Source organism: Trichosurus vulpecula, chromosome 3, assembly GCF_011100635.1.
Source record: "Trichosurus vulpecula isolate mTriVul1 chromosome 3, mTriVul1.pri, whole genome shotgun sequence".
In the NCBI taxonomy this organism is placed as follows: Eukaryota; Metazoa; Chordata; class Mammalia; order Diprotodontia; family Phalangeridae; genus Trichosurus; species Trichosurus vulpecula.
In genome coordinates this window covers 434670966-434684864 of record NC_050575.1, presented here as the reverse complement: position 1 = coordinate 434684864, position 13899 = coordinate 434670966, and the positions used below count along the sequence as shown (strand labels likewise).

General features: G+C 43.4%; 1 protein-coding gene across 2 annotated transcripts in view; it reads right to left on the bottom strand.

The window, feature by feature from the left end:
* Positions 1–13899, bottom strand: part of PAIP2B (poly(A) binding protein interacting protein 2B) — a 74984-nt gene that overhangs the window by 52705 nt on the left and 8380 nt on the right. Inside the window, exon 1 of one of the 2 annotated variants that reach the window (XM_036753109.1) lies at positions 5112–5155. The exons of the other annotated variant lie outside the window; for it this stretch is intronic. The gene's annotated coding sequence lies outside the window, so the exon portion shown is untranslated. Of the gene's footprint in view, positions 1–5111; positions 5156–13899 lie in introns of those variants that run through there. 2 annotated transcript variants of the gene reach the window in all.

Sequence of the window (13899 nt, the reverse complement as noted above, 5' to 3'; positions counted from 1 at the left end):
AACATGGAAATATGTTTTCCATAACTTCCCATGTAGAATAGGGATCAGATTGCTGGCCTTCTCAATGCATGGGGAAGGGGCTAGAAAGAGGGAGAGAATTTGGAATTTACATTTTTTTAAATGAATGTTGAAGTATGACAGAAACTAGATATAGACCAACATCTCACACTGTATACTAAGATAAGGTCAAAATAGTTACATTATTTAGATACAAAGGTTGATACCATAAGCAAATCAGGAAAGCATGGAATAGTTTACCTGTCAGATCTATGGATAAGAGAAAGAATTTAGGTCCTAAATTTTAGGACCAAACAAAATATAGAGAGCATTACAAAATGTAAAATGGATAATTTTGATTACATAAAATTGAAAAGACTTTGCACAAACAAAACCAATGCAACCAAAATTAGAAGGAAAGCAGAAAACCGGGGGAAAATTTTATAAATATCTCTGATAAAGACCTCATTTCTTAAATTTATAGAGAATTAAGTCAAATTTATAAGAATATATGTCATTACCAAACTGTTAAATGATCAAAGGACACGAACAGGCAGTTTTCAGACAAAAGAAATCAAAGCTATCTATAGGCATATGAAAAAATGCTCTAAATCACAACTTATTTGAGAAATCTAGACTAAAGGAACTTTGAAGTACCACCTCACACCTATCAGATTGGCTAATATGACAGAAAAGTAAAACAATAAATGTTGGAGGGGATGTGAGAAAACTGGGACACTAATGTACTGCTGGCAGAGTTGTGAACTGATCCAACCATTCTGGAGAACAATTTGGAACTATGCCCAAAGGACTATAAAACTGTGCATTCCCTTTGATCCAGCAATACCACTGCTAGGTCTGTATTCCAAAGAGATCAAAAATGTTTTTGTACAAAAATACTTACAGCAGCTCTTTCTGTGTGGCTAAGAATTGGAAATTGAAGGGTTGCCCATCAGTTGGGGAATGGATGAAAAAGTTGTGGTATCAGACTATAATGGAATACCATTGTGCTGTAAGAAGTGATGAGCAGAATGATTTCAGAAAACCCTTGCATGAACTGATACAGAGTAAAGTGAGCAGAACCAGGGGAACACAATAACAGCAACACTGTATGCCTAACAACTGTGAATGATTTAGCCATTCTCAGCAATACAACGTTCCGAGACAATTCCAAAGAACTCATGATAAAAAATGCTATCCACCTCCAGGGAAAAAAACAGATGATGCCTGAATATCTACTAAAGTCTACTAGTTTTCACTGTCTTTCTTTCTTTGTATTTTAGTTTGAGTTTTCTTCCACAAAATGACTAAAATGGAAATGTTTTATTTGACTGCACATGTATAACCTATATCAGATTATTTACCATCTCAGGGAGGGGGGAGAGGAAAAGGGAGGGACAGAATTTTGGAACTTAAAAAAAAACGTTCAAATTTGTTTTTACGGGTGATTGGGGGAAAACAGGATATTCTTTAAAAAAATAAAGAAAAGAAAATGAATGTTGAAAACAAATTCAAAGCTATTTAGCAGATGATCTAACACAGCATGCTTAGCATGACCTCATACTGCCGAGTAATGTGAGGGCTTCTCAGGGACTGGGCCCGTGGGCCTCCTGGGCTGGCCTGCTAGGGAAGAGCCTCACTGTTCCAGGCAGGCCCAGCCAGGTGCCATCTTTTATTTTACTGGCCACTATGAACTTGACAGATATCAACAAATATGATCACATCCTTATACAAAGAAGAGAAAAAGAGAATTGTGTATGAAACCATGAATCTCAATTATGTAATTATCTTTAAAAACATATAATAAATTTAACGTGGTGTGTGTCTCCGCACAACTATCTCTTCTTGGTGTATTGTATATTTCCTGGTATTTTTTCTTTCCCTTTTTAGTTTTAGCATCACTATTAGTTCCTCCTACTCCACAACTTCTACACCAAACACTCATGATGTTTTCAGCCCAGCCCTCAAAGCCATCCCTCACAAGAGCCATCCCAGTGGAGATATGGCCTGCCAACTCTCACAGCCCCACCTCCACCGCAGCAGCAGCTACTTGACAGCTGAGACAGAAGACTTGCCACCAGTCTTTGGCATCATCAACTGGTTCAAGAGCAGAAACTGCCACCATTTTATTAATGGAAATGACATCAAAGAAGATAGACTCTGCTCCTACTTTCTTCAAGAAGCCTTTCCTTCTCCCCCCAATGCTACTGCCTTCCCCAACTGATCAGCTTCAATTTGTCCTGCACACATCTTGTTTGTTCGGTTGTCTGCATGCTGACTGTGGGCTCCTTAGTGGTCAGGACCTGTTTTTGCCTTTCTTTGTATCATCAGCATTTACTACAGTGCCCACAATAGGTGCTTTAACAAATGCTTGTTGACTGACAAATCACTACTAATAAGAGAAATATTAAAAAACCAACAGCCATGAAGTTTCAATTCATAAAGAGCCAACTGGCAAAGATGACAAAGATGGGAATAATCAATGCTGGAGGGGTTACAGAAAGGTCCGCTAACAAACAGCTGGTGGAGTTACAAATTAATACAACCATTCTGGAAAGCGATTTGAAATGAGGCAAATAAAATGATGATACCTGCTTACCTACTGTTGGCACCGTGAGGTCCCTGACAAAAAGAAACAGTTTTTATGGAGCAAAGATGTAAAAACAAAGAAGACGCCTATCAACTGGAGAATGCTTTAAAAATAAATTGTGGCACATAATTGAAATGCAGTATTACATTATAAGAAAAACAAATATGATGAATACAGAGAATGGAATGACTCACATTAACTGAAACAAAGTGAAGTCAGCAGAGCCAATAATATACATAATGACTACGACAAAGTAAAAGGAAAAAACAACCACCCAAAACAATCAAAGACAAATGGTGCAAAATGACAAAGTACAAGGCTAGCTGCAAAGAATAGGTATGAAGAGACACTTCCCCACTCCCTTACAAAGGCAGGGGCAAAGAAGGGAATGCGGCCCAAGGGTGACAGAGCATAGAATGTCGCATTTACTTAATGTACGGACTGGTTTTGCTGAACCTTTTTGCTCTCTTTTAAAAAATTCTTTGTTATGTGAAATGGAATGAGAAAAGAAAGGAAGGGAAAATATACTGGGGGAACTTTAGATATCACTAAATATTTTGGGGGTTTTTTTAAAAGACTCATTACCACATGCTTTGCTATAGCAGCCTAAGAATCCTAGTGATGCTATTCACTGAGTAAATGTACAAGCATTTACTGAGTGTTCACCATGTGCAAAGCACTATGATAAGTGCTAGGAGGTCTGAACAGAAAAGCAAAAGCCAGTCCCTGCTCCAGCAATACGCCAGCCTCAGCCTCCCCCCAGCAGCAGGAAGTATAAGCATAGGCCACCAAGATGGCTGCAACTCTCTCCTGAGAATAAACATTAGGAAGAGAATTCTTGAAAAACTTTGGCTGCTATCCCAAGAAAGCTGTATTCCAGGACTGAGACCCCAGCAGTTAAGTGATGGTTCCAGGTGCTCTGCGAGAGTTCTCACAGTGGAAACATTGTAAATGATTACTGATGGCTTTGTCTTATTTATTACACTGTTAATAAATGTTTACTTTACACTTAGGAGATTAAAGGTTTTGCTTTACAGAGAGAGAAGAGCTGCTTATAGGGAAAGATTTCTACAATTTATCAAATAAGTTTTATTTAATGAACTAATTAATGAGAGGTCATAATTTTAGTAATTATAAAGGCACATCTAAACATACCCTTGGAATGACTCAAATGTGAGATGAGAACGAATATGATAGCAGGTTGAGGGGACTAGCCCAGAAAGTGCACAGGGGAGGGCCAACCTTCAAGTTCAGAAGGTACCACAAACAGGGTAGTTTTGTCACTATTATGTTAAATTTAATATAAGTGCAAGAAGCTAAATAATAAACACTTATACTCTGATATACAATCCATTTTATGTTCATGCTTGTTAATATTTATCAAGTCCATAATAAAAAGAATTTTGTTAAAACTGAGGGTCGCTGTCAAGCTCTCCCCACCCCCACTGCACACCAAAATTCCCCTCCCATCTTCACTCATGCCCTCCTCCTTTGCTGTTCCCCAATAAAAAGGTGGTCTCTTCCCTACTAAGGGCATCTCCTTTGCATGCACCCTTGTTCCTAGCGTAGCCCCACTCACTCCCTCTCTTTCATCTCAAGTTTCTCCCTACCTACTGGCTCCTTCCAAGCTGCCTCATTCCTTCCAACTACTGCCCTATACCTCTACCCTCTCATTGCCAAGCTCAGCCACCTTTTTTTAGCCTTTGGCTTTTGACCCTCAACCCTCCTGGACACTGGCTCCCTCCCTAACATCCGAGATGGGGCCATTTCCTGGTTCTCCTACTGATCTCACCATTCCTTCCCAGTCTTTAGCTTTAGCCCTTGAAGTGTTGGGATCTCCCAATGAATGCTCTGTCCTGGGGCTCTTTCCCTCCTCTCACCATACTCTATACAACTGTACAAGTGCAAAACGCTGTCCATGTTGTCTTCTCACTAGAATGTAAAACTCCTTGAGAGTTGCTTACACTATATTTGCATTATTTTTTGTTTGTTTTTCTTGTATTTCCAGCGCTTAGCCTACCTAGTTCCTGGCATATAGTAAGTACTTAGTAAATACTTGTTGACTGACTCTCTGTGTTCCCATCCATTCACAGGAGTTCTATTATGTCCATGCAAATGACTCTCCAATCTACATAGCCCTAAAAAAATTCTCATTGGAATTCCAGCTCTCACATATTCAACTTCCTGGCTTAATACCCATTGGAATCACAAACTCAACTAATCAAATGTTCAGTTTATAGTCCTGTGAAAAAGGGTAATGATTTCCCCTCATAATCGATCCATCCTCCAATGCTTCTGATTTCTAATTGAGACCACCTCCCAGGTACAAAACCTTGATGTCCTCCTGGCCTCTGCCTCCCAAAGCATCAGCTGTTAAGTCCTCCTCTATGTCCAGGCCCTCATCACCCCTCCCCCAGACAGTTCTAACAGCCTCCCAAGTGGTCTCCCCTCCTACAGCCCCCATCCTCTCCAATCACTCTTACGCACAGATGCCAAAGGAATCTACTTAAGGAACAAAGCTCACCATGTTACTGTCCTTCTAAAAACTCCAGCTGCTCCCTGGAACCTCTAGATGAGGGATGGGGAACCTGTGGCCTTCTAGGTCCTTGGGTTTGGCCTTTTGACCAAGTCCCCGTTTTACAGAACAAATCCTTTTAGTGAAGGGGATTTGTTCAGTGAAGTCAAAGGGCCACACTTGGGGCCCCACCCCTGCTCTAGATTAAAATACAAAACCTTTGCCTGGTGTTTTCAGCTCTCCATGAGCTGGCTGCCACTGACCTCTCTGGGCTCATGTCCTATTACTCCCTCCTTACATACTCTAGATTCAAGCCAAACCAGATACTCCTCCCACCTCTAGAAAGTCACTCACACAGTTCGCCATGCCAGCCAGGCCATCCCTACTTCACCCTGCTTTGAAAACCTCTGAAAATCCACTCAGCCAGCACCTGGGAAGCCCTCCTTCCCCCTTACTGTTCTCTGCCTCTTCAGATCATCCTGCAGTTACTTATTCTCCTCCCACACCAGAGCATGAGCTCCTTAAAGACAGGGAATCTTTCATTCATCATTTTCTCTGGTGCCTTCACTGTAGTATGTTTGCAAAACGTTCCTGAATTGAATCTAGCCTGCTACAGAGCTGGACCCAGGCTGCAGCACGGATGGAACACCAAAAGGTTTGCAAAATGCTTTATAAACATAACTGGTTTTGTTCTTACAAAAGCCCTGTGAGGTCAGTACTACCATTTTTGCCATATGTGAAGGTAATGAAACAACAGGCTTAGTGAGAGGTGAAGAGGCTAAGACAAGGAAGCGGAATTCTAAGTCAAGTCTCTCCTGACTCTCTGCCCAACGTACTGCCTTCAAAGTAAACAGCGCACATGGTGACGTTGTGGGGGCTTTACAAAAAGGGGTATAAGCACAGTCTTTACCTTCAAAGAAAAGTGAGAATGCACAGAAACACAAAAGAGAAATACACAGAGAAGGCGCTGCCACCACCACCACTAGTGGGACACACAAAGAATCCACAACCTCAAAATACAACTGAGTACTTTTTGGTGGGGTTCAAAATAAACGTGATTAAGAAGGAAATGCAAAGAATCAGCATCTTATTTCCCATCTGCAGTGTTTGCGTGAAAGAAGAGTATGATTACAGGAACTTCATGAAGAAAGGGAAAATGATGAACAGGGAAGCAGGCATTTCAGGAAAGAAGAATTTACTAAGATGAACAGGCGTAGTGTGATAAACACAGAAGGAAGGGGAGTTGTTCAGGGTTGCCTGGTGAGCTTTCTTAAAGAAAGAGAACTTTGACTGAATCTTGGAAGAAACCCATGTAATATTATATAACTAGCAATTCACCTTTGGATCAATGCATCAATCATTCTGCTAATCAGGGGCCCTTCGACAACCTTGGTAGGTAACAGGCAACTTTCCAAAAATTCCAAACTCTCCTCTCTTGCCTCCCTTCTCCCCCCAAACCACCTGAGGCCTCACTGCCATGAAGTCATTATGAAAGCATATAACTTTTGGACAACCTATGGGTTCAGAAATAAAGATATAAGCTAAGAAATCAGCAATGGTGTATGGTAGCTAAAATAAGTGGGAAGAAGGAAAGGTCCAGACTCTCAAATAAGGGGGACATATGTGGCAGCCTTCCTGCTCCCCAAAATCTCTTCCCTGACACTGTCTGAAACTCCGCCAGAGATTCATTTGTATTCAATAAGAATTCTCTTTAAAGACACACTCATGATCTCAATCATAGGAGGAGACAGAAGCCTGTGAGTGGAGCTTTCTATTTCTCCTCACTTGCAGAGCCCAGTGATACTGTGGTTGGGCAGGAGCAGGGGATGCCCAGGGAGAAAGTGCCAGTAACAAACCTCCTGCATCTGAAAAGGCTCTGGGACAGCTATTCACCCACAGAAAGGGAGGATTCCCTCATCCTTCTTGTGCCACCTGGCTCCCAGTTCACTGGACTATAAAATGAAGATCACTACTGTGACATTAAGAGGGAACAGTCTTCTAATGCCTAGCCCAGTAACATAACCACCAACTCCTTGCTGCACAACACTCCCCTTCCCACACTCAGCCTTCCAGTTAAACTGGCCCACTTACTCATCCCCTATGTCCCATATCTGTGCCTTAGCATACTGCCCTCCCCCCCCCCAACCCAGGGGCATGCCCCAGGTCTACAATGCACTACTCCTTCATTTCCACCTCCAAGAATGTCAAGCCTCCTTCAGGACACTGTCCTGCCTGAAGCACTGCTTGATTCTCTTGGCACCATCTCAAATCCTCAGGCATATACCTTTTGGTTTACACAATAGAATCTAAGTTATTTTAGAGCAGGCTCTGTGTTTGGTTGTTGGTTTTTCACTTTATGGGGGTGGGGGGGGAGAATCTATATATCTTCTCCTGGGTCCTCTCCTGACTCTGGACTTCACCTCTGCCCCAGCAATATTCTCTCCATGGAAGACGCCTCTCAGTCTCTGCAGCTTCCGTCTCTGGAGAATTCTTCCAGAGAACCTCCAGGGAAGGAAGCACCCAAGGTAGCCAGGCTCTCACTCTGCTCCTTCCTCCATCTAGACTCTACTTGCCCACTTCTCCCCCATCCTTTTTCCTTGGTACAAAGTAGGTGCTGAATAAATGCTTGTTGACTGGTTTTTATGTGCTGTCTTCACCCCTTCAAACGTAAGCGCCTTGAACGCAGGGGCTGTCTTTTTGCTTGTATTTGTAAACCAATTCTTTATCTATTCATGTCCTCAGTCCTAAGTCAGCGCTGCAGAACAGATAGCAGGCCCTTGAGAAAAGACAGCTGGACTGGAATTATACCTCTTTTTAATTAGAAAATATATTTTGAATTTCAAAAAACTTTTTTGTCACTCTAAACATAACCCCTTCACAAATTTACGTTTAGGCCAGCTAAAAAAATTTTAATATGGTCACAGAATGAATCAATGGCAAAGTCAATAAAAGAAATTAGGAATCACAGTTCTAATTACCATCCATCCTTTCAAACAAATCCCAAAATGACCCTACTGACCTCTCCTTAGTAGCCTAAGAACTTGAGTCTTATCCTACAGCTTAATAAGGACTGGTTTCTGCTGAATGATTAGAATGTTAAGGCCACACTGCAGATTGTGTATGTGCGAACTGCCCATGTGGCCTGGCCCTAAAGCTAGAGGGCAGCTCCAAGGGCTGCCCTCAGCTTTCCCCAGGCTCTCCCTGTTCCATCCAGGTGCAACTATTTAAGCTTCTCGAGGCTCTCCTAAGTCCCTGCTTCCTACAGCTCTTGGCACCAACCTAGGCACATGCCAGGTTCTCAATAAAAAAATACCTGGTGAATCTAGAGCACTAGGTAAGTCCTGGCTCCTAACCTGAGACAGCAATAGCCCTGAAACCACTCCCCATTTTCATGAAGAGAAATCATTCAACTAACATCAGAAGCCAAGGCAGCCTCCATCCACCCCACCCCACCCCCTCACCCCTGAGCCTTAATAAACCCATTAAATAAGCAGCTTTTCCTAACTGGTTTGTGATGTTATCACCAACCCAACAGACTACCCAATAAGGGACACTTAGTCAAGACTCATTACAATACGACTTGCAAAAAGAGAAACACACCTACCGACTAAGTACCTAGTAATTTGGGGCACTTGGTAACACCAGCTCAAGCACAGTGAGAACCAGATGACAAATGTAAACACCTGAAGGCCCTCCATGCAATGGTACATGGGCACAAAGACCAACTCTGGTGAAGAGAAGCCTCTGGCAAGGATCCCAACAAATATTCTAAGGAGAGACCTACATTTAAAGATGCTTCCGAAAGCTGTTCTTGTCTCCCTGCTCCATGACTGGGTAAAAAACCCAGCTCAAGAGCTTCTCCAGAGCCCCCCAAAGAGCCTCCCAAGAAGAGGGGCAGAGGAAGTACAGCATGTCCTGGAATGGCAGGAACCCCAATATCCAATTCAAGCCCCAAAAGAAATCCGGCTCTCCCCAGACTCCAAGGGACTCAGAACAACTGCCTGAGATCTTGGGGAGGAAAATAAAACTTGGCCAAGACCCATGTTATTGTAGTCGAAGTTCCAGCCCTGGAACCGTATCCTGGGTTTCCCACCAGACCTCAAAAAGATAATCGAGCCCCTTCATGTGACACGTGGAGCTTCTGGGAGAACTGGGATGGGCTCCAGACCCAACGATGACGTCATACCCCTTGGTTCGAACAGTTTGCCAGATGTGTCTAGACACCAGGCTCCTGCTCCACCCTTCCTCTCTGCAGTGCACACCCCCTCCCCTTGCTCTTCCTCCTGGGGTTTGGAAAACAAGTCAGATGTCAGCTTCCAAGTAGGGAACCCACCCCAAATACCAGAGGTCCCACCAGGCCAGGCCTACCAAGGCTTCCCAGGGCCACTTCTGAATCTAGCAACAGCAGAGAAATGAAATTGGGAGGCTCTGTCACAGACAAGAAAAACTGGCTGAAGCAAAGCTCTTCCAAGAAGGTGGCAGGCGTGCCTTCTGCTCTTTTCTCTTCTCCACTTTCAAAACGAGAAGATGAAAAGTCCCGCAGGGAAGGTTGGTTTTTTTCCCATTTTAAAAGTATCAGCACGTCCCTCGTAGGGCTGCTGTGAGGAGCTCTGATGTAAAAATCTATTATCATTGCATAATCTGTATCTGTGTTATAGCTATGTTACTGTATCTCTGTATTAATATCTACATTGCCTTACATGCATTTCCACAATATGCTAGATACCCACAGCATCAGAGCTGGAAAGGGCCTCAGAGGCTACCCTGTCCAACCCATTTGTTTGGCAGATGAGTAAACTGAGGCGCAGGGCCCACCCAAGGTGTCTCAAAGTTTAGCACTCATCCAATAACCCCACAATGTCTTCAACAAAGCAAAGATTCTAAGGAGAAAAAGCAACCAGAGAGCAGTGGAGACACTTCCAGGAGGGATGAGCCTGAGTGCGAATCCTAGGCCACTTAACCTACCCGTGCCTCTTCTGTGGTCTAGAGGGTCTAGCAGGTCCGTTCCAGCTCTAAATCTTCCACCCTTCGAAGCCCCTAAGTTAACCACAACAAAAATGTAGATGTATGTAGAATGAATATCCAAAGTGGTTCTCACTGGCCCTGATTCTGCCAACACTCCATTTAACAGGGAGCTGATTTCTGGCCACTCTCTCTTCTGTCATACGGTTATTAGCACCCAGCACCAAAGCGAGAATGCTTCTTTCTCTAAGGGCTAAGACAAGGATAGTATGTTTTATCTTGATAAATTAGACGCAGATATTCCATTAAAAAAGGAAATCCTTCATTTCATTTCTTGGGTTGTTTCCCTGTAATACTCTTGGCTCAAACTTCAAAGGAAAAAGATAAGTACCAAGGAAATAAGTTTTACCAAGTACTTAAGGGAGATTCTTGGGCCAAATTCGGGTCAACATCCCACCCTTCTACATTCCGGGACTGATGATCCTGAAGGATATTCGTGATGACGACCCTCACGCACCTCAATCCTGAATCACCAAAGAAAAAGGCAATTATATTTGGTAGACTTTGTTAACTAAGGCTGGAAAATGGGATAATAACATATCTTGGAGAGCTATTCCTGAAGCAAAAATGGACCTGTCAGTTAACAAAAATATGCCACTTCTACAAGCATTCCTGTTTCAAGTTTTTCTGTGTCAACCTCATGAGGTATGAACACAAGAAATTATGCTGGCTCAGTCAACAAACGTTTCTTAAGCTTTTCATGGAGAACCAGGAGAGGCTTCTTGCAAAAGATGGGATGTTAGCTGAGACTTGAAGGAAGCCAGGGAGGTCAGGGGGTGGAGATGAGTAGAGGGAGCATTCCAGGCCCAAAGACAGTCAGAGGAAAGGCCAAGAGTTGGGAAGCAGAGTGTCTTATTCCAGGGCAGCCAGGAGGCCAGTGTCACTGGATCACAGAGTATATGAGGAAGTGTGAGAAGCCTAGGAAAGGACCAGATTATGAGTGGCTTCAAGCCCAAAGAGGATTTTACATTTGATCTTGGAAGTAACTGGGGTAGAACAGCCAGGATACGGAAGAAGATTGGATATGGGGGTGACAGTGAGAAGCTGGTGATGATCTGGCCAAAGGTGCAAGCCTGGGTGACTGGAAGATGGTGGTGCCCTTGACAATAATAGGGAAGCTAGGAAGGGGGCGAGATATGGGGAAAAGATAAGGAGCTCAGCTTTGTATGAGTCTGGTTTAAGATATCTGTGGGACATCCGGTTCCAGATGCCAGATGGGCAGCTGGAGATGGGAGAGTGGAAGTTCAGGAAGAGGCTAGAAGTCAGAGCAGGATCAGAAGTGGGAATCATTGAACATTAAGGGGATGCCCATCAATTGGGGAATGGCTGAACAAGTTGTGGTATAGGAATGTCATGGAATGCTACTGTGCTATGAGAAATGATGAGCAGATGGACTTCAGAGTAACCTGGAAAGACTTACATGATCTGATGCTGAGTGAGGGAAGCAGAACCAGGAGAACATTGTACACAATTACAGACACATTGTACAATGACTAACTTTGATAGATTTGGCTCTTCACAGCAATGCAAGGTTCTAAGACAACCCCAAAATAATCCTGATGGAAAAATCTAAGCACATCCAGAGAAAGAATTATGGAGTCTGAAGCAAACTATTTGCTCTTTTTTTTGTGGGGGTGGGGAGTTGTTTCTTCTTTCTCATGGTTCATTCCATTGGTTATAATTCTTCTTTATAACTTGACTATTATGAAAATAAGTTTAATATGAAGGTAAACATAGAACATATATCAGACTGCATACCGTCTCGGGGTGGGGAGAGGGAAGGGTAGAAAATTTGGAACTCAAAAATTTGGTGAACTGAGTGTTGTAAACTAAAAATAAAAAATAAATTAAAAAAAAAAGAAGTGGGAATCAGCAGCATAAAGAAGATCATTGAATCCATGGGAGCTGATGAGATCACCAAGCAAAATAGGACAGAGGGAGAAAAGGGTTAAATCCTGTCCATTAGAACCGGATCCAAACGTAAACTCTGTCCAATTTCATTCTGCATGCCCCTGACAGATCAGTTATGCTTCCTGATAGTTTTAGTGACCACAGTGTTTTCAATGACACTTCCCTCCTTCTCAGCACAAAGCCCAGCACCTTGCACATAGTGGGCCCTAAATAAAGATTTTAAAAAATTTAATCTTTGGCACTGTGACCAGAAAGGCCTTTGTTTTCTTTGGGTGGCTCAGTTTATCTCATTGGGTGCTGGGCCTGGAGCTCCTCTTCCGGGGCAGGAAGCCCAGAGACCATGCCTGGGAACAGAGAACTTCCTGTGTGACGAATCATGGGGCTGGCTGAGGGGAGGTGTTGACTCCAGAGCCACGCCCTATTGGGTGTTAACCTAGTCTATGCTAGGGGGAGGGGCCAACTCAAGAACCAATCGGCCCTGGTCATTCAGGCAGCGCTTGATGATGTCAAAAACTCTATAAGAGGGGAGAGGACAGCTTGAAGATCCCTTTTTCCTTTTCTGGTTGGAGCCAGAGACGCCTACAGCCGAAGCTGATGAAGGAGCTGCCGGTAGCAGAGTTGACCCACGTGTGGAGGGAGGAGTGCTGAGCAAGGACTTGAGGCCAGTGGGTAATCTTCTTACCGTAGAGGGGAAGCATGTACATGATTTTGCCTTATACCATCATGCTTCTCTGTGGCCTCCTGGTTACTCTTGTGAGGTGGACTTATTGGGCCTGGAAGCTTTTGATCAAAATATCAAAATGGGGATGCTGGTTTGTGGGTCTGTTACTGTGGAGTTTAAATACATGCTTTGGTCCTTCTGCCTTCTACCGAGTGAATTCCTTATATCCTGCGGTTCTGAACCTTTCTGACATATATGAGATTCTCTTTGAAATCATAAATTCTGCCTTCTTAATACAGGCACAAATCCAGGGAGACGGATACCATTTTCGCTTTGGGTTGCACATAGCCAAACAACCAGTTTGTTACAATAGCTAAGTGTACTACTTCTCAAAGTATTGCTTCTTCAAGCACATTCCTGTTACTCTGTAACTGAAACTTTACTTAATGCTTGAAAATGTTTTTTCAAATCTCATGTCCCTATGAGAAAGCATGTGGGTTTTCTTCACTAAATAAAAGTAACACTTTTATTCATTCACTCAACCGGCATTTTTAGGTATTTACTATGTGCCAGGTGTTCTCAAAGAGTTTACATTCTAACAATAGAAGACCACACATCTGGGAGAGCTGGGGTCAGGAAGCGGTGTTTTGGTGAATAAGGCCATTGGGACAGTAAGTGTAGTCACAGAGCAATGACTTGACAAGTCCGTTCCAGAAATGGTAAAGATGACTTGGTTACTGCTGTCAGAACTGACGGCAGCATGATGAAAAGACAGTGGGAGAACAGCAGCATGGAGGGCTAGGCTGAGCTAGAAATGGTCAACTGGATGCCCAGGGACCCATGGTGGGTCAATGGCGTGCCTGGCAGGATGTGGAGCCTGGATCACAGAGGAAAAGCATGAAGAGAAAACGGGGTCAGGCTAGAAACAAGGAGGGTTTGCCAATCAGAGGTCCAAGGACCCTGACACAATGTGCTGGGGAAAGATGCGACAGTGAAACAATCCTTGCCCTCCAGAAGCTTACTGGGCTAAAACATGGACACAGATATGCAAATAAAAACCTATACAAAGTAGTTTGGAGTGGGGGTGGGGGGTGGGGGGGAGATCAGCCAGGACTGCTGTCAGAAGTGGCACTTGAGGAAAGTCAGGGATTGATTCTAAGGGATGGAAATGAAAAGAGATGGAGAAGGAACAAAGATATTCAA